The following is a 22,006-nucleotide window of genomic DNA, read 5'->3' as shown; positions in this document are numbered from 1 at the left end:
TTAAATAAAATAAAAATGCAGTTTTTCATGCAACATAAACTTTTTTTATCACTTATTCTAGTTATTTAATATATGTATAAAGGCTTGCAATGAGTTGTGTTATAAATGAAAATCCTATAGGATGAATTAGTCATTTGAAACCTAAAGATTTTAAGATTTCTAATATTTGACTTCTTTGCTCATAGGATAAAAGCAGTAGGGACTTGTCAGGGACCGAGCTGGCAGGCATGAGGAGTCAAGGGTAGATTTTCACAAAAAGTGATTTTATTCACAAAAAAAGGTGAAAATAATCAATTTACAAATTAAACAAAATGTTCTGGGCCCATAAAAGAGGTCAACTAAACAGAACTTAACTCAGGCTACATTAACTGTACGGACTGAACATACTAAACCAACCAACCAAACTGACCTAACTAAACTGAGACATTGGGAAAGTTAAATAGTGACTGATCAGGCCACTCTGACACACAGGGGGAACAGACTAAAACACAACATTTAAACAAACCATAATAACCTCAAATAATATCCAGATAATGCAGCCAAATATTAACTAAGGAAAATACTGAAATACTAAACATCAAAAAGCATAATAATCAGAAATAACTAAACTCAACAAGGAGAAATCACTGCCTCTCCCCATGATTCCGGCCAACATGGTGTAGCCCAATTATCGGCCCAACCCCTGTCTCTGATACAGCTGGCACTTCCTTAGTTAGCCATGAGACATCTTCAGCAGCAGCACCCAGGAACTGGTAACTCAAAGAAAACTGAATTAATGCAGTGAAAATCTGAATGAACCTAATAGTACTACCCAAAAGTGACAAAGGAAGTTAACTTATTGTGTGCACCCCAAAAAGATAACGGCTGTCAAAAATGGATAATAAAACTGTATTATGAATCCAAAATCTGTGTCCAGTTATTTATTGTGAATTGTGTCTAATGTTCTAAACCTAAAGATAAAACAAATGAAAGAGTTACCACCATGTGCTTTTGCTTTTGCCTCAGTGTGTGGCTGCTAGGGCGGCCATCACAGGACTAAAGTGCCTGTAGTTCTGCTGTAGTTCAGTCATGGGCACTAGAATAAATGCACAACAATACAGAAACATCCATGGTGGTAATACATTTGTATTCAGACAGATACTTTCCATATTGCAAAAGGTTACAGACTTTTATTTTTATATGATAGAATTTGATATGATATACAGATCTGGATGCAGATCCAGAAACTTGTATACCTTTGGATACGGATACAGGTCCTTTTTGTCCAGTAGGTGGGTGAAGTTACATCTAGCAGCTTTCAAACCATACAAAGTACATATTACAAACAAGTGGGATCAATAGGCAGGACACAGACCAGGGTAGTGTTAGTAAGTAGAGAGTATTTGTTTGTGAAGAGGATTTAGATGAGGGCTGATGCCTGGCATCCCTGGGAATGAAGATCTGGCAGCAGCAGGGGTAATGGTGGAAGTGGAGGAGTGTGGCTGGTGTGAGCGGGGGTGAATAAAGAGGTTGCAAGCAGGCAGACAGACAAGTAGGAAGACTGGCAGATGAGTTATAATCCACGATGGCTGAACAACAATCTGGTGAGGGGTAAATGAAGAGAATATACTGCAGGAAGATGGGCTGATGAGAAGCTGATATGTACACCGGGGAGGGTGAATGAGCTGATTGCAGGCAGTTTAAGACTGGCATGAGTTATACCACCTATTTCCATTCCCCTTTGTTTGCTGGTGTTTCTTTGTTTTCAAATATATTTCAAAATGTTGTAGTTAGAATTGTCTAAAGAATATCTGAGAGGATGAGGAAGTGTCAACGAGGAAAGCAGTTGAGCATCATTTGTATAATATGTGTACCTGTGTATATACATTGACTCATTATGTAATTTATTTAATGATGAAGGTATAATATCCTAAAAAAGCACATTAGGGGAAGACAATTTCTTTCTTAATACATAATAGTTTTAATTTATTTTCAGTAATTAGAGTAATGTGAATATTTGCAGTAAAGGAGAGAACTTCCTGTATTTGTCCAATATAAAAACCAACTGGACTGTGTGGTTTTTAAGCGTACAGGAGGAAGTCGACTTGATATCAAATCACAATGAAACAGGGAAGTTGGTTTGTTGAACTGGATTGTTGCCCTTCAGCTCAAATTCATAAATTGGAACCATTTTCACTTTAAAACCACCAACGAAAGGATCTGATTGTTGCTTGATGTGGGCTTCTTTGGTAAAACAGAATTACTTACTCATTTTATTCCTTATTTAACCCAGAGAGTTGTATTCATTCCCACTGTGCAGACTTTGGTTGTCACTTACAACACAGTAAATTGTGGTTGTACAGAGCGTATTGAATACTTTGTAAAAGTAACTGCACTGTTGTGTTTGTTAATCCAGGTGATGAGTGTGATTGCCGTCCTGTCTGTGAACATGGTGACAGCCAACATGTTACTGAGTGTCTTCTTTCTTTCAGGTGAGCCGATGTTCAGTCATTTATTGTTTATCTTTTACAAAGCACAATGTTCTTTACCCTAAATGAATGTGAGTTCTCGTGTCACTGTTACAATACTGATGTATTATCTGGAGATCTTTTGGTGGGTATAAAGGGATCGGCCCCCATTGGGGTCGGGTTCATCAAGGTGGATTAAGGGGAGGTTGTTATCTGCTTGCTGTAAACCAATAAGAATGAATCATTGAAAAACAGTACAGTCAAACAAGATTACAATGCAAAATAGTACTTTTAATTTATCTTTTGGCCTTTTCTCCGTTTTACCACATTTTGTTCATCCCAAGTCTGATTTTACAGGTGCATTGGCTGCTTGTCCTCCACACACAAACCTCTTCATTACTAGACCAAAGAAGATGGAAGCATTGAGTGGCTCTTGTTTGCAAATCCCATGTAACTTTAGTGCTAAATCAGAACAAGAGTTTAACAGGAGCAGAGAAACCTTTGGAGTGTGGATTAAAAGTGACCCCAGATTTGGCCTCTATCCAAACAATGTCATTTTCAACAGTAGTAAGACAGTTAACACGTATCCAATGAATATTACTGGAAACCTGAGTCAGAGAAACTGCACCACTCTGTTTTCCAGTTTAGTCACAAATTATACAGACACATACTACTTCAGAATCATGAACTGGCCATTCAGAGCAACAGCTGATTGTGATCCTCTTCAAATAACAGTTAAAGGTAAGAGAGTTTTGTTTCTTTCAGTCAGTCTATAATGTTATTGTTTAGAATAAAACAAAAAATAGGCATGTAGCAACCGATAATGTAATACCTGCCAATAACGTAATAATTCTGGCCATTTTAAATGTAATAAAGCCAATAACGTAATAACTTGCCAATAAGGTAATAACATTTTGCCAATAATGTAAGTTATTACGTTATTGGCACAGCATTAATATGTGATAATACATAAATAGGACTGCATTTCTTGGAAATAAAATATTTTTTGTAGTTTTTGTGCAGTTTGCTCATCAAAAATAGATATAGTGGATGGCATAGTCGTCATATTCATTCATCAAGGGTATGTATTATGCAGCACTCTCTCTCCTTGCAACCCAGTCTCATATAAAAACGTACCCTGGCTACGTTGGTCCAAAGTGCAAAAACGTAGAGGGTTACAATAATGGCCCTTAAATTGTATGACTGTTACATTTTTTCTGCCTATTCTTTTCATATTGTTTTGCGTCCAAGTCACATGACTTTCAAGATCCCGGCCGTGAGAACAAAAAACATGGCGGACATTTCTCTCATTTTAGTGAAAAAAATCAATATTTTGAGTTAGTTTCTGCATAAAAATGCATTTTGATTACATTTCTAGCGAGAAATATATATTTTATTTTCATAATATTCACTCAGTGAATGTACATAGTCACTCACTTGCTTGTTGAAGATTTTTCAGATCTCGCCAGAATAATGTGAAACTGAAACGTTTTGGTTGCTATGGACGCTATCGCCTAGCATAGCTGTGGCCCCAGATTCCACATAGTGGAAAATTAAATATCTCTTGTCTAAAAGATATTTGTGTTTTATAACGCAGTACTACAGTAGATTGACATCAAATATGTCGCTTTTAATAATCACCCCTTCAGTTATGAAGTTATTTTTGATAGCGGAAGTAGCAACATTGGCCGTTAATATGGAGATGAGGACCGTCCGCTTTGTGTCACACAAGCAGAGCAGTTGGCGCGCTGGTCTCCTGTTTTAGTTAAAATATCTTCATTAAACAAACATTGTTGTCTTTTCTTAGCATAGATCATATACATGCATTATAATTATTTATTAGACAGTGTGTGATATTTGATATATTGGGTAGATATACGTTTTCACAACCATAAAACGGAGGAACTACAACTGGGGTGTTGATGTCAACACAAGTACTGAAGAGGGTTCTAGGGAGTTGTAGTTTTTTTTTTAAATTCAGGGTTTTACCTAAAATTGGAAGTTGTAAATACTTAATTGGTTTTTGGCATCATACTTTAAATATTGTCTTGTTCAATGGGGTATTTTTTATTTTTACTACATATCCTACAGTGCATATTATGAAAATAAAATATATATTTCTCGCTAGAAATGTAATCAAAATGCATTTTTATGCAGAAACTAACTCAAAATATTGATTTTTTTCACTAAAAATGAGAGAAATGTCCGCCATGTTTTTTGTTCTCACAGCCGGGATCTTGAAAGTCATGTGACTTGGACGCAAAACAATATGAAAAGAATAGGCAGAAAAAATGTAACAGTCATACAATTTAAGGGCCATTATTGTAACACCTCTACGTTTTTGCACTTTGGACCAACGTAGCCAGGGTACGTTTTTATATGAGACTGGGTTGCAAGGAGAGAGAGTGCTGCATTATACATACCCTTGATAAATGAATATGACGACTATGCCATCCACTATATCTATTTTTGATGAGCAAACTGCACAAAAATTACAAAAAAATATTTTATTTTCAAGAAATGCAGTCCTATTTATGTATTATTACATTATCGGCTGCAGTTATTACATTTCAAAGGATTTTTTTAATGCTGTGCCAATAACGTAATAACCAGCCAATAAGGTAATAACTTATTACCTTATTGGCTCAAAAACGTTATTACATTATTGTCAAGTTATTACGTTATTGGCTTTATTACATTTAAAATGGCCAGAATTATTACATTATTGGCAGGTATTACATTATTGGCCATTATTACATTATCGGTTGCTACAAGGCAGTTTTGACATAAAAACAAAACAATGTATATATTTCTTGGTTCTCTCTATTTCTTAACCACAGATTCTCCTCCAAGCCCCAGAATTGAGATCTCAGGTGATCTGAAGGAGAAGCAGTCTGTCACTATAACCTGCTCAGCTTTCACTCCCTGCCCACACTCCCCTCCTAAACTCACCTGGAATCTCCAACAAGACTCTCACAACCAAATAGAGGAAAACATAGATGGAACCTTCACAACTAAAGTCCAGGAGAGCATCACTCTGTCAGACCAACATGATGGATACAACATCACCTGTTCTGTCAGATATCCTGTGAATGAAGGAAAAGATAACAAGACAGCAGAGGAGAGAAAGACTCTCAATGTTTCATGTAAGACAACCAGAGTTTGTTATTGGATCCTGTCAGCACATGATGATTCATGGGATGTCAGCTGATTTTTAATGAATAAAGTTAATCTCACATTTTCCTCAGATGCTCCTAAAAACACCTCAGTGTCCATCAGTCCATCAGGTTTGGTGTCAGCAGGTAGCTGGGTGAACCTGACCTGCTCCAGCAGAGCCAAGCCTCCCGTCAGCCGCTTCACCTGGTTCAAGAACAGCAAAGATGGACCCATGAATGTATCTGAAGGACCGTTTTACAGCTTCAATGTGACAGATGGAGGAGTTTATTACTGTGTGGCTACAAATGATATCGGCAATGAAACATCATCAATTCGTCTTAATATTAAAAGTAAATACTGAACTGAACTTACACTTATTTCGTTGAAAGGTGAAATGTGTGCAGTGGCTACAGTTTTGTTGCATGCTTTGTTTTAGTTGTCAATTAATTTTGGTTTGTTTGTAGGAGCTGAACCACCCAATGGATCTCTACAGTGGGGGCCAGTTCTTGGAGGAATTATTGGGATCATCATGCTCATCTGCCTGGTTGTCTGTGTTTGGTAAGTATCACAAATTAAAAGCAGCTAATGTAACTAAGTTACCAGTGCTGGACTGTAAGCTATCACTAGTAATAATATCTCTTTCTTGTAGCTACTATTAATACATTTCAGTAATTCAGTAATAATATTACACTTAACCCGCCAAAAATAATTATTTACAACCTGACTTCAGTTTCCACCCTTTCCCGATTTCCAACAATAACCCTAATCCTAACCCCCAGATTTATTTTCGTAATTGTTCACGTCACAAAGTAGCAAACTAGCTTGGAAGATGGAAACACTTATATTCAGCAGCTGGAAATATTCTCATTACTTTGATCTTAAACAAATCTCGATTCTGGGTCTGAATTATGGGGAGAAAGAATGCAATTACCAATGTTATGGGGTGTAGCAAATATATATATAACAAATTACTGTTGGCACGGAGTAATAAGTAAACAGGTCAATAATATTGCTTTTGAAAAGAGTAATGAGTAATAAATTCCATTTTTGAGTAACAAACCCAACACTGTTAGATAGGCTCAAGTTTCAGCTACAGTCACATTCAAGATGAAGATTTTTACATCTCTGCACCAACATCTCAAAGGGCAAATTTTCTACACTTAGTTTACATACTTATCCAGATTTCTCTTTAATGGTTTGTTTTACAGCATTCTTGTGCGTTGGAGGCGAGTGAAGTCCACAGATTCAACTCAGCAACAGAATCAGGTGGGAAAATTATACAATATAAGATGTCTGCTGTGTCCAGTAAAAGCTGGATCACAACTCCAAATCCAGATGAAAGTCCACATCCAGATACTCACAACATTTCATGTTTGTTCAGAGTCCAACAGGTGAAGAGCTGACTGAGTCAGCAAGAAAAACAAAGCAGGAGGAAGAAAACATCCATTATGGAGAGATCGACTTCTCCAAGAGGAGACCTGAACCGTCCTCTAACTCAATGCAGGACAGTGGACAGCAGCAGGAAACGCTGTATGCACAGGTCAAAGTGTCAAAGCCAGCAAACAGATTAACTCACACTGCAGACAGTGCAGAGAATCTCTATGCTCAAGTGAAGAAAACATGAGAACCGTTTTTAAAAAACAAAATGACATTTGTGTAGAATGAATATTTAATGTGCATTAATGTTTTATGTATACAAGATGTTTGATTTCAGTTGACGTAGACAATGTAGCCTGGATTGAGGACATGCAAATACATGTTAACATGACACCAGAAGCAGTTCTGCACACACATTAGCAGTCTTGTGCAAGATTATTTTTTATTTCATTTTGAGATATGTTCTGATGATGTTTGACAAGGCATTGTAATCTTGTTTTGTTATGTATCGTGAATCCTATTTTCATCATACAAATGGATGTCATGTATTTTAATTGCACTGCAAAAGATAAAGACATTGTGTCTGTAATTGAAGATACATATACATATAAGTGTGGTCTATTGTGTAACAGTTAGGACGATATATTGACAGAAATGGAATATAATATTCAAAGGGTTTCTTTAGTGAATAATTAACTTAAAACAAGAATCGTTATATTTTTGTTACCTTAGAATGAGTATTTTTTGAGTAAACAATAAAATACCAAAATAAGGTGGATAATCAGGTAGAATTAAACAGTTGAAACAAGAAATGAGCTATAGAAATTAAAATATACCTTCTACAGTTCCACTGTCATTCTGTGGAAACACTGTTAAGCTCTAAACTGCTCTCAATAACCAAGAATAGGCTGCAGTTGAAGTTGTGTCAGGTTGAACATTTTGCCAGTCAATTTATACACAGTTGTCAATTCATAATTTAATAATTAATTTATTTTAATACTTAATATAAAATGTTAAGAATCGTAAATAATAATTAATAAATAAGGCTACACTATAAACCGGTGATTGGTCAGCCGATACTGCTTCTAGTGATTGGGTTGAGGGTTAGTCTCCATCTCTGTTATCCAAAAGCTAAAACAACAAGGTCTGATGAGATACTAGTTCCAGTACTAGTTAGCAGGGACATAGTGCAGATACCCATAATAGGTTTTAATGCCACTGAGGAGCTTATGAGAGATAGAGAGGACCAAGTTCAGCCAAGTGAAAGTGTAGCTTTGCTCTGAAATTCATTCAGGTTTGGTGGAAGCGCTCTAATGCCCGCTGACTCTGAGCATGGTATGCGGAGGCCTGGTTGTGTTGGACACGAAGCTGCTTCAACACCTGTGAAAACATATGGGAAGAGAAACTGGATCCCTGGTCAGACTGAATAACTTTTGGAATGCCGAATAGTGAAATAAACTGAGACAGTGCTCATACAACAGACCTTGTTGTGGTCTCTCAAAACGGGAAAGACAGCCCAGTTTATGAGGTAAAGCCTGAATGTGGAACAGGGACCGGCAGAATCATCACAACATGTTAATGCCATGTAATGCTTTGCCACTTGAGGAACCAGCCCAAAATACAGTGGGAAGACAAAACCCTCATATTCAACAAAGAAAGAGACACAAGGATAATAAAAGGAAACCTCAGAGGACTCCGAGAGCTCAGATGAGGAGATACATTACCAGAATCAGAGACTGAGACACTGCCATCAGCAGCCAGGAGAGCAAAGTCTTGCACTTCAGATCACTCCTGAAATAAGGCCTCAGCCTGAATTTAGTGCTGAAGCAGAGGATTTACAACGTCATATTTTTGCGTGGGAGACCAAAACTTTGCAGAATGGAGGACGAAACAGCAACCTCCTCACACAATTCCCAACAAAAAAAGCCCCAATAAAAGCCAATAAAAGCCCCAATAAAAGAAAAAGTCCTAAAAAAAACAGCTCGCCCTAAATCATCGAAGGTATGGGAATACTTCAAATTTAGTCCCAAACTTAAAGGTGTCGTTATTTGCGCTCTTTGCCAAATGGAGTTGGCGTACCACACCAGCACAACAGCAATGTGGGAGCATCTGAAACGGAGGCAGCCCATTGTCACTCGTGAAGGAGACAATAACAAGTAAGTACTAACGTTGGCTAATGTCGTGTTTGTGTAGTGTGTTTTGTAGCTTGAGCTAGATGTTTGGAACACACTTGGTTTATCCTGCTCTTGTTCCTGTGGGATATTACTCAAAGACTGTTTAGAGGTTCAATATGAACTGTTGCAGACTATTCTGTGAAGAATGGACAAAGTAACATGGTCTGTTTATGCTTACTGTCCATTATGCATGTCATGAGACAAACAAAATGAAAAAAACAAAACAGAAACACTTGAAGGAGAATGTGATGTTACTTATTTTGTTTAATTGGTCTTTTTTTTATGTTTTGATGTGGTTAATATGTGGATTATATATAATTCTGTTCATAAACTAGATGGTTTGAGATTAAGTATGGCATTAAGATAATGTAAATGGAAGTTTTCAGTATATACTGTAAGTCAAAAATCTGCTTTTGCTTCAGAGTAACAGTGTTTTGCACTATTTTTGCAACTTTTTAACTTCAAACACACTCAAAAAAAAGATATGTTGGATTTACTTAAAAATGTTATGTCAAGTGGTTCCACATAACTTTGTTAAGTAGATGTTAATAAACCAGTTTTCATACAATTTACTCAATATATTTAAGTATACTGTACAACAGTGACTTAAGTGACTTAAACTTAATTGGGTTACTTTTTTTTGTGTATGAAGCCTACGTAATGGGTTGGAAAACACCATATGTTAAGTTTGTGTTTAACAGACACCCCCTCTATTTTTTGTAATAATTGATTCATTCTAACACTCAAGGTAGTACACTATTACGCCAGCAGGTGGCGCTCTATTGCTGCTGTGGCTCCATTAGGGAGACTGTAGCTACAAGCTCTGCACATGCGCAGCTCAGAAATAAACAAGCTCTGGCATGAGCAAAACGCTAACTGTCGTCATCTCTCTGTCAATCCACAGGTACCGAAAAAATATTTTTCTATCTTAACCGTGAATCGGTATAATATGTGAATGCATCATAAATTGTTTTGTAATGTAACATGATTTGAGAAGTGGGTCAAATGTAATTAGTTTCGTTTTATAGATGATTGTTCAGACGAGCGTCGTCATGCTTTGTAGTTCGGTTATGAACTAGTTTTACACAGTACTTATCTAAGTGTAAATTTACTGACATTAGCATACTGTAACAAGAGGAAAGATGTTATAAATGTTGTTTAGAGTATTAGTCAGCCGCAGTGTGTAAACTGTGATGAGAAAGATTTCATGTAAAAGTTAGTTTCACTTTCCAAGTCACTTGTTAACGCTCTGTGGCCGCGCCATATTGTTAATCTCTGCTGTGCAAGTGCAAGCGCGGGAAAAGAGTATAATAATGTTTGGAAAGGCTTTGTGTATGTCATGTTAGTGCTGAATGCTTGTTAGCAGGATTGTATATGTTAAGGTATGAGTGAATGCAGGTTATAGAGTAATCGTGTCTTTTAAGTTATTATTTTGATACATATTAGTATTTTAAGTTAAGCCAATTTTGTTATTTTTAATGTGTTACCTTCATTTTGAATTCATGTAAACTTGTTTGAATTTAGACAAAAGGTTTTATATTATTTATCGTAATTAAGTTACAGCATTGTTGTTTAGTTTGTGTAATATTTTGGTATGATGTTGACATGCACTTAAATCAGAAAGTTAGAAATGTGACTGGTAATTGTTTGTAAATGTGTCAGAAATAAACAAGCTCTGGCATGAGCAAGACACTAACTTTCGTCATCTCTCTGTCAATCCACAGTTTATGTATTGGCTACACAGTGCTCCCTAGCCTGTGTAACCCTTGCTGCTGGTCCAGATTTCCCCTAGGTCTGGTGCCGGTAACACCTACGTTAAACTTGTGATATCTGCTTAAGTTCAGTGAATGAACTGCATATACACTACCGTTCAAAAGTTTGGGGTCACTTAGAAATGTCCCTATTTTTGAAAGAAAAGCACTGTTTTTTTCAATGAAGATAACATTAAATTCATCAGAAATACAGTCTAGACATTGTTAATGTGGTAAATTACTATTCTAGCTGGAAACGGCTGATTTTTAATGGAATATCTACATAGGTGTACAGAGGCCCATTTCCAGCAACCATCACTCCTGTGTTCTAATGGTACATTGTGTTAGCTAATCGTGTTAAAAAGCTAATTGATGATTACAAAACCCTTGTGCAATTATGTTAGCACAGCTGAAAACTGTTGTGCTGATTAGAGAAGCTATAAAACTGGCCTTCCTTTGAGCTAGTTGAGTATCTGGAGCATCAGCATTTGTGGGTTCGATTATACTCTCAAAATGGCCAGAAAAAGAGAACTTTCTTCTGAAACTCGACAGTCTATTCTTGTTCTTAGAAATGAAGGCTATTCCATGCGAGAAATTGCCAAGACACTGAAGATTTCCTACAACGGTGTGTACTACTCCCTTCAGAGAACAGCACAAACAGGCTCTAGAGAAAGAGAAGTGGGAGGCCCCGGTGCACAACTAAGCAAGAGGACAAGTACATTAGAGTCTCTAGTTTGAGAAATAGACGCCTCACAGGTCCCCAACTGGCAGCTTCATTAAATGGTACCCGCAAAACGCCAGTCTCAACGTCCACAGTGAAGAGGCAACTCCGGGATGCTGGCCTTGTAGGCAGAGTGGCAAAGAAAAAGCCATATCTGCGACTGGCCAATAAAAGGAAAAGATTAAGATGGGCAAAAGAACACAGACATTGGACAGAGGAAGATTGGAAAAAAGTGTTATGGACAGATGAATTAAGTTTGAGGTGTTTGGATCATACAGAAGAACATTTGTGAGACGCAGAACAAGTGAACAGATGCTGGAGGAGTGCCTGACGCCATCTGTCAAGCATGGTGGAGGTAATGTGATGGTCTGGGGCTGCTTTGGTGCTGTTAAAGTGGGAGATTTGTACAAGGTAAAAGGGAATTTGAATAAGGAAGCCTATCACTCCATTTTGCAATGCCAAGCCATACCCTGTGGATAGCGCTTGATTGGAGCCAATTTCCTCCTACAACAGGACAATGACCCAAAGCACACCTCCAAACTATGCAAGAACTATTTAGGGAAGAAGCAGTCAGCTGGTATTCTGTCTGTAATGGAGTGGCCAGCACAGTCACCAGATCGCAACCCTATTGAGCTGTTGTGGGAGCAGCTTGACCGTATGGTACGTAAGAAGTGCCCATCAAGCCAATCCAACTGGTGGGAGGTGCTTCAGGAAGTGTAGGGCGAAATTTCTTCAGATTACCTCAACAAATTGACAGCTAGAATGCCAAAGATCTGCAAGGCTGTAATTGCTGCAAATGGAGAATTCTTTGACGAAGGACAAAATTATTATTTCAAATAAAAATCATTATTTCTAACCTCGTCAATGTTTGACTATATTTTCTATTCATTTTGCAACTCATTTGATGAATAAAAGTGTGAGTTTTCATGGAAAACATGAAATTGTCTGGGTGACCCCAAACTTTTGAACGGTAGTGTACATTAAAGCAATACAGGGTTATTGAGTAGAGTAACTTGATGTTGTTAAGTTAGTCTTAACTGAGTTTAGTTTGTCCAATTAAAATGATGTTAAAAACAGAAAAAAAGCTGTAAACAGAGGGGGAAAAATCACAACTTTTCTCAAAACAGCAATTTTTTTCACATGTATGAACATTACATGTTTAATTAACAATAAGTTTATGTATTGTCATTAGCTTCCCATGAAATTGCTTTGTTCTTCAAATTAACTTTAAAAGTATAAGAGAAAAATCTAAATGCTTGTACTGTAGTACCACTGAGATTTAAAGAGCACCCTTAAGTACAATTTAACTTAACATTATAAAGTAAAGTGCCACAAGAATTTTTTTATTTTCAATAAACATATTACCAATAAATTAAAACATTTTTTGTCTTAGCTCCAGCCATGGCAAGGGCTATGCCTCTTGGGCAGGGGTCACAAGCTTTAACACCATGAGGTTGCCAGAATCTTTTACCCAGAAGGGCTGACACTGGCTACAATGAGAGGCAGCTTATAGCAACTGAAACTGCTGTACACACAATTTGACACATAATGAGAAAAATCATGAAGAAGAAAACTCAAACAATCTTATGTCTGTGGACCAAATTAACAAAATCTTTACAAAAGCGTCAACAGGCCGCATTTGGTCCCAGGTCAGTAGTTTGATACCACAGCTTTAGAGTTCAATTTGAAACTTCTACCTTTCAAGTAAAGCAGTAACAGTAAGAAATTACAAAAAAGGTTAATGGACAGTCAAAACTACAGCTCAAGTAAACAGGATAACAAAAACATTTCAGCACAGTTAATAGTCTCCAGGTCACAACACTGTAACAGCTTCATGCATTCGTTCCAGCAGTTTGTTTTTGAGTACCTGGATTTTGGTCAAAAGCCTGTGTGTATCAAGTTCCATCAGGATCTTTTAAATGAATTCAAAAGTGCACCAGAGGTCAGTTGGATAGCTCAGGTTCAGGTCGTAGATGATCCCAAACAGTAAGGCACAAGCAGTGGCGACATCTCTGAGTCCATGAAGCACCTCCACACCTTCAACTATGATGCCAACATCTTCTGGAAGCTGATCAACATCTGCACCTGGACGTTTAATCACATAGATGCCGATGACCGTCTGATCCAAATCTGTCTGGGTTTCATCACTCTCCCTCTAAAAACAGACAAAAAGGGACAAGATAATTTAATAAAAACTCTCCCACTGAAAGCACATAACTCACATAAAACTTAAACCATTTTAATATTGATCTTGATAACTGACTCCACTAGTAAGTGAAATCAGTTAAATAAAAAAAATAAAAAACTTTTTGGGAGAAAATGTAAAGACCCTATCAAGGGGAAAAAAACCTATAACAAACAACTGGTATTGGATAGGTTAGTCAAAGTGTACAAATCATATATTCTGCGATATTTGTAGGCACAATGAAAGTGAATGTGGAGGTAAATCTCAACACCTCTCCTTCACAGAAGCATTGAATCTTGGTGAGTCAATTACAAGAGGGCAGATTTATTATGCAAAGTATCCACAGCAACTGAGGCATCTATTAGTATGCAAGTAATTATACACAAACCTGGGCAATGACAGCCAGAATGTTGTTGATTTTGCGTCCTGCTGCTCCTCCTTTCTTAGACAGTAGTAGACAGAGTAGACATCTCTGAAAGAGAGAGAATAGTAAAATAGAGCAGAGCACCACTACTAACAGGTCTTGTGACATCTTTACAAACTAGGCTAAGTCATGAAAAACTAAGACACATAATACTTCAAAATGTTTCAAGTGATAAGGAAGTTTAGTAAAATACTTTTGTGAGTCTTGAGGCATTAATAAGCCATAGATAGTGCTCACTTTAGATGAGCTCACGCAAAATACTTAATTAACGAGTAGTAAGTGCTTTGTAACTGTGAATTCCTGCATTAATCACTGTTTATAGGCCATCATTAGAAAATGAATTTGTTGTGAGTTTTTATAGAACATCTGCTAACACAGTCACTAATCATTAATACATGTCTGAATAGTGGATGTGCAAGTGCATGCAGAAATGTACAGTACAATGAAGAGTAAAACATTTATTACTGTGATTATAAACCACATAGTAATGAGTATTTACAGCAGAATCATGCTTTATAAATGATGAATTCAGTATTTACTAATCCATAAATAATGTGCTTATCAATGATGAATAAAACATTTTTAACTGTGTTTATAAACTACATACTAATGTGTATTCATGCATTATAAATGATGAATTCAGTATTTATTTATGCTTAACTAATGCTTAATAGTGTGTACTCATTATAAAGTGTTACCCAAAGGGGCTGGGGTGTGGCCATTAGATGGGCTACACCTGGTTCCTCCCTGATCACTAGGCTTTATAGGAGGTTGATCAGTTTGTTGTCTCTCCCTCCTTTCAGCCAGCAGGTCCTGGGTTTGTCGCTATCTTTGGCTGGATTAATGAATATCCTTTTTCCATACATAACACTTAACCCATTTCCACACACACACACACACACACACACACACACACACACACACACACACACACACACACACACACACACACACACACACACACTCACTACACTACTGACAATACTGATGTACATATATCTTGTATACTTTGTTTAGTGTGAATATTGTTTAATTAAATTTATTTTTGCCTTAAACACTTCAATTGTCTGTGTGGTCTCCCTTCTTTGTCATGAACTGTGAGCAGCTTCATGACAAGCTCAACCACTAGAGAGATGTGGCTCAAGAAGAGCTGATGTAGAACCAGGAACAGGTGTTGACTGGACCAAGAACGGGAAACGGGAAACTTCTTCCACAAAGCTGGGACAGTGTGAGTGTCCAAAGACTGTTGGAACATACTGTTGTTAGTTCCTCTGCACAGCGTTTAAGCAAAAAAGCTGGCAGTCCATCTGGGCCAGTGCACACCTTACTAAAAAGGGACTGTACACTGGGCGGGTCCACTTCCAGCCAGTGAGTGGTATCAGTATCTATATGAGGGAATTAAGTGTATGTTATTGAGGTCTGAGTAAGAAAGAGGGGGCTTTGAGTTTGCCGAATACCAGTCTTTATGTTGCCAAAGCATTTATCTAGGATCCTTTTATTTCGGGTGTTGCATCGTACATATTGATCAAATCGTGGCAACACAGTCTCTGTATTACAGTGGTTAAAATTGCCTCAAAAGAAAACAGGTGCTCCAGGTGTGCGCTGCAGCAGTAGCTTTATCTGCGTTGCCCCTGGTGGGGACATAAACATCAGCTATGACGATATTGCCAAACTCCATTGGCAAGTAGTGGGGTCTCAGAGATACACAGAACAGTTCTATGTCTGAGTTACATATAATGTCTCTCACTGTATAGTGTTTGCACCATGTGTTACTCACATAGACGCACATGCCCCCTCCGTTCCTCTTGCCAGTCGCATAGGGGGAGCGTTCGGCTCCCACAAGCAAGTCACTATCCAGGATGTCTGGGACTTGTCTCGCTCGCTCTCGCTGCGGCCATGTGCTTGTTTGTGTTGTTCAGATGACAGCCGGCAGATGATCGGGTGGTGTGGATTTTTTTATTTTGCTGCTTTTCATGAACTCCACTGGAAAAGACATGATATATTTTATTTGTTGGGTTTTGTTTTAGCAGAAATGATCCTCAAAGAAATGAGAAGTTTCTGCAGCAACATTTTATTTGAACTATAATATCATAAACTCAGGCTGGATCATTCTGATTTTATATTGAAACTGTTTTCAGAGCAACTCTGCAGATATTATTCATCACTACTTATAACACAGTAACATCTGGTTGGACATGGCAAGTTCCTGGTTTGAATGTGTGAATCTGAGGTTGCTTTAAAACAACATGAAGGATTTGTTTAAAAGATGCTTTGATTCAAATATTGAAAAGTAACTTTTTTTCAGATCAGAACACTTTGTTTCCTCCAACACAATCTCTCTGTGGGGAAATTACACCTGTAAACAATAAGACTGTCTCCTATGGAGCTAGAACAGTGACATTCAATCTTGGCATGTGTGGTGGCAATTTCTTAGTGAAGCATACAAAGTATGATCTTGTCTTTCTGTAAAGTTTTATTTAAGTCATCCATGAATGGTCTCAATGCAACCGTCACACACTCTCTTATGTGAAAGTCCGAAAGAGCCCCGACTGGAAGAAGCAGTATGGTTTTATCCCTGTTTGAGCGTCACTCTAACACAGTTACACATTCCTGAGTTCTGGGACAGTAAACAGACAGTTAGTGTGGTGAGATGATCATGTCCTTGGCTTCTTAGTGAAGTCTCAACATCCCGCTGTTTACTTGGACATAGAGTGTAGTTAGAAACAGGGTTAAAGGTTATATGCATATAATAGCTTCTTTAACAGTTGCGTATGGTTTTACAATGACCAGGTCAACGGGTTGTATAGGTTCTTAAAAATTACCATTACACATTAAAAATAAAATCTGACATTAAAAATAAAACCTGAACTGAAAAGGTAAACATTGCTATTGAAACACTTATATTGGAAAACATTGGCACTGAAACAAGCTCCACTCAAAAAAATAAAACACAGACATAAAAATGACCTCATATTTTTTGATTTTTTTTTGTATATTTTTTGTGTTTTTCAATGACTTTTCAATCTTCTTGAGTCTCTTTCTGATGGCTGTTGTTTTTCCACACACAACCATGCTCGGTTAAAGTTCACTTTTAATTGATGTTATACTGGTCTGGCAGAGGTCAACTGGAACAAGCACTAACACTAATGTGAGCTATCACAGTGAAAGTCTCCAGGGAAATATCTGGTTCTTCTCCACTGTGATCACCAGCTGTCTCTAACTGTGTCTGTCTGCTGTTTGGTGCTGAGCAGGGAGTGAACAGTGGATTTTAGAGCTTTTTACTTTAAACAGCTGCCTGCTGCATCTGAAAATGAGGCTGATGAAAGCTGTGAGAGTGAACCAAAACAGTAAAGTTGGGGCTGTAAATTCAACAGTATAAGTTAAAATACACTAACAAGACTAACAGTCACAGCCAGGATGGGAAAAGGGAGGGTGAAGCGAGTGAGTTGCAATCTGCAACTACAATGCTAGATGCCACTAAATCTTCCACACTGAACCTTTGATTCCTGAATACAGTTCAGCTGTAATGTATTAAATCAAGTGCTGACAGTGGCACACAGTACAGCCATTACACAGTCAACAGTGTGGCACAAGTCCTTCAAGAGAATTTCACATTTATTTAAAGACACATCAAATGTACCCTGTGGTATCAAGTTGACTTGTCATGGTCTAGTTTCTGAAATTACTCAATGATGAAATACGTGTTGAAAGCATGACGCTTGGCAGTGTGTGGTTGATGAGTTAAAGTGGGTAAAAGAGAAGTGGTGGAAGATGTGCTGAGAAGGAAGGTAGTTGGTCATTTTTAGTGTCAGAAAATGCATAAATTAAAGTATTACTGTAGTTCTATGTATCCTAAAAAACAAAATTTCAAAAGAGATGACTTAGACATGTAATGTTTCTACTCACCTTTAATTACCACTAAAACAGTGTAACATATCTGTGAGTCTATATATGAAATATAATTATTTTCTGTGTGGCTGATAAACCAGAGTGAGAGGACCAGAGAGAAGTGATGGGAAGTAAACTGATGAAGTTGTGAACAGAGCGCTGATGAAAAGCAGTGAAATATAAGTAAACAGGGGAAGTTGTTTTGCTGTTTCTGTACTTGTGGCAGCAGGTCTATAGCAGGGTAGTACAGACGTCCATCTTCCCAATAACATTTTCAAAGTCCTCGTCCATGAGGCGTTCTCCACCTTTGTAATGACAAAAGGGTTCCACAAGAACTAAACTACTCGTAATAAACCACCTGCTGTACATTACATGTCCACATTTTATATCTACTGTTCAACTAAATCTTAACTACGTACAGTACATATTTTCTACTTTCTTTCTTAATATGTTACTATATGATGTTTTATAACTAGGTTCGGGAACAAAGACCACACCCTGCAATCATCTAATTTCTGCTCAAAGCTTACTTAAGCACACCTTATCCATTCACTCCCTCCTTGACTCATTTCCCACATGATTGGCGTCAGACAGGAAACACAAAAACATACCTCGAACCATGGAGTACAAGCTCACGCTCAACTCTTCAGACAGCAACATGTTTGAAGACGAATGACAAACTCACGAAATGTCCGAGTCCTCTTCCTCGCCTACCATTCCTTCTCGTCACCCACCGCGGCTCGACTCAACAATCCACGTGCTCCGACACTCCCAGCCTTCATCCACCGACAGCTCCAACACCATCGGGCCTTCGCCCCCCAACAGGTCCAGGGAAGTTCTCCGGCGTCCGACCGACCGACCTCCCTTCTGCCAGCAGCCTCGGGCGAAGCTACCGCGACCCGACTTCACCTCGCCGTTTCTCTGGCCATCCCTCGGCCATAAACTATGGTGACTTGCCCGAGGATCACCACACTTCCTCTTTCTTTCATGGCAAATTCTTAAAACGTATATGCAATATATCTTCCCACTTTCATTCAATATACCGGTATGCCTCTTAATTCAGGCAAGCAGGAAGCCCTGCAAAAGTTATTGGTTTTACTTCAGAGCCATCATCGTAACATTAGTTTACATACGTAAAGGCTTTGACCTCATCATTCAATACATCCGTCTTAACTTGCATCTCTCGTTTTGGCCCATCCGGACCTGGTTATCCCTTAGTTCCACACAGTGCACTTTACCACACATGCCAACATTCACCCATACAAATTCATACGCTGACAGTGGAGGCTGCGATGCAGGGTACCAATCTGCTCATCGGGAGCAGTTCCTTACTAACACCGCTCTCTCTTGTTTCACCTCCACAGGATGCAGTAGTGGCACACTATGCCAACACAGTGACTGAGTTGTCAACATGAGTCACAAGGAGAGGAGGAAGATGTGGTGTGTAACAGGAACGACATGCTGTATCTTCTCTTCTGTATTCATCTCTCAGTCTGAAGTTTCTTCTTGTTAGTTTTCTCCAGGCCTGTAAATACTAAATGTTACTACTTGTTTTAAACATGACCCCAGACTTGTGTGAATATTATTTTTATGTGATGTTTCTTCTTCTGTTTCTTTGTTAAAGTGAGTTTAACTCAAAAGCAAAAACATCTTTAATAATTTTTTCTTATGTTGAACTGATTGGCTGTTTCTTTGGTTCTTAAGATATCAAACATATTCTTAGATTATGTGATTTATTATAATTAGATGTATGTGATGTGTGTTAAATAAAATAAAATGCGTTTTCTGACAACGAAACTTTTTTTATCACTTATTCTAGTTATTTAATATATGTATAAAGGCTTGCAATGAGTTGTGTTATAAATGAAAATCCTATAGGATGAATTAGTAATTTGAAACCTAAAGATTTTAAGATTTCTAATATTTGACTTCTTAGCTCATAGGATAAGAGCAGTAGGGACCTGTCGGGACTGAGCTGGCAGGCATGAGGAGTCAGGGTAATTTTCACAAAAAGTGATTTTATTCACAAAAAAGGTGAAAATAATCAATTTACAAAATATACAAAATGTTCTGGGCCCATAAAAGGGGTCAACTAAACAGAACTTAACTCAGGCTACATTAACTGAACGGACTGAACATACTAAACCAACCAACCAAACTGACCTAACTAAACTGAGACATTGGGAAAGTTAAATAGTGGCTGATCAGGCCACTCTGACACACAGGGGGAATAGAATAAAACATGTGCTGAGAGCGGGATGTTACGTCATATTTACGTTAACTCTCAGAAGTTTCTGACAGTGCAGCCAAGGGGAGCATGGAGAAGCACATGGGTGGCGGCCGTCAGGGCACTAGTGGAGAGTATGTGTCTTTGTTTGGTAGCCACATTATGGTTGAAAGATAACGTTAGCTTGTCAGCAGCTGCAGGTGTTTGCCCTCGCTCCCCGACTAACGTCACTAACGTTACTAACGTTGCTAACGTTACCGACCCGCCCGCGGTGGCTAAGCTGACCTAGTCTAGTCTCATCTAGCCGGGCGAGGTGAGTGCCTAGCAGCGGCGGGTCGGCTTAGCCACCGCGGGCGGGTCGGTACGTTAGTAACGCCAGTCGTTAGTGTCAGTGACAAGCTAACGTTATCTTTCAACCATAATGTGTGCTACCAAACAAAGACACATACTCTCCACTAGTGCCGCTGACGGCCGCTGACTCAATGTGCTTCTCCTGCCCCTTGGCTGCACTGTCAACTTCTGAGGTTAACGTAAATATGACGTAACATCCCGCTCTCAGCGTCTCACGTTGATGACGTGCTGAGAGTGGGGCTCAACGTACACGTCCCAAACAGATAAGATCACAACAATAGCATGTTTCATAAACCACCCTTGTTCGTCTTCTACAATATGTTGGGAAGTTGCGTAAATATCAATACAATATGTTCTATATCCCTTTGTGTTGTGTCTCCTTCGTCTGTTAAGATAACTGAGCATTTTGTGAGTCTCGAGGCATTGTCAGCCTTTATATCTCATTTGTAAATCCTTAATAAGCCATAGATAGTGCTCACTTTAGATAAGCTCGTGCAAAATACTTAATTAACGAGTAGTAAGTCCTTTGTAACTGTGAATTCCTGCATTAATAACTGTTTATAGGCCATCATTAGAAAATGAATTTGTTGTGAGTTTTATAGAACATCTGCTAACACAGTCACTAATCATTAATACATGTCTGAATAGTGGATGTGCAAGTGCATGCAGAAATGTACAGTACAATGAAGAGTAAAACATTTATAACTGTGATTATAAACCACATAGTAATGACTATTTACATCAGAATCATGCTTTATAAGTGATGAATTCAGTATTTACTAATCCATAACTAATGTGCTTATCAATGATGAATACAATTTTTTTAACTTTGTTTCTAAACTACGTACTAATGTGTATTCATGCGTTATAAATGATGAATTCAGTATTTATTCATGCTTAACTAATGCTTAATAGTGTGTACTCATTATAAAGTGTTACCATGATTTCCTGTGGCGCTCTGTAGTGCATCTGGGTGAGAGGAGTCTTCTGCTGAAGGTGCCACTCTGCTGGGCCAGTGTGTCGTAGAGAGGGTGTGAGACATTGTTCAAGATGGACTGAAGCCTGGACAGCATCCTTCTCTCTGCCACGGTCATCAGGGTGTCCAGCTCCTCCCCTACGACATCACCGGCCCTCTTGATCAGTTTGTTTAGTCTCTTGTTGTCTGCGACCCTCAGCCCACTGCCCCAGCATGTGACAGCGAAGAAGATCGTACTGGCCACAACAGACTCATAGAACATCCTCAGCATCGTCCGGCAGATGTTAAAGGACCTCAGCCTCCTTTGGAAAAAGAGTCGGCTTTGGCCC

The 22,006-nt window shown here is 38.3% G+C and overlaps 1 long non-coding RNA gene across 1 annotated transcript in view; it reads right to left on the bottom strand.

Annotated features, from left to right (window-relative positions):
* The window catches only part of LOC127369796 (uncharacterized), a 58,296-nt gene that overhangs the window by 32,243 nt on the left and 4,047 nt on the right, over positions 1 to 22,006 (bottom strand). The window lies entirely within an intron of this gene.

Source organism: Dicentrarchus labrax, unplaced genomic scaffold (genome assembly GCF_905237075.1).
Source record: "Dicentrarchus labrax unplaced genomic scaffold, dlabrax2021, whole genome shotgun sequence".
Lineage (NCBI taxonomy): Eukaryota > Metazoa > Chordata > Actinopteri > Moronidae > Dicentrarchus > Dicentrarchus labrax.
The sequence above is the reverse complement of the archived record's forward strand: the minus strand, read 5'-3'. Positions and strand labels throughout refer to the sequence as shown.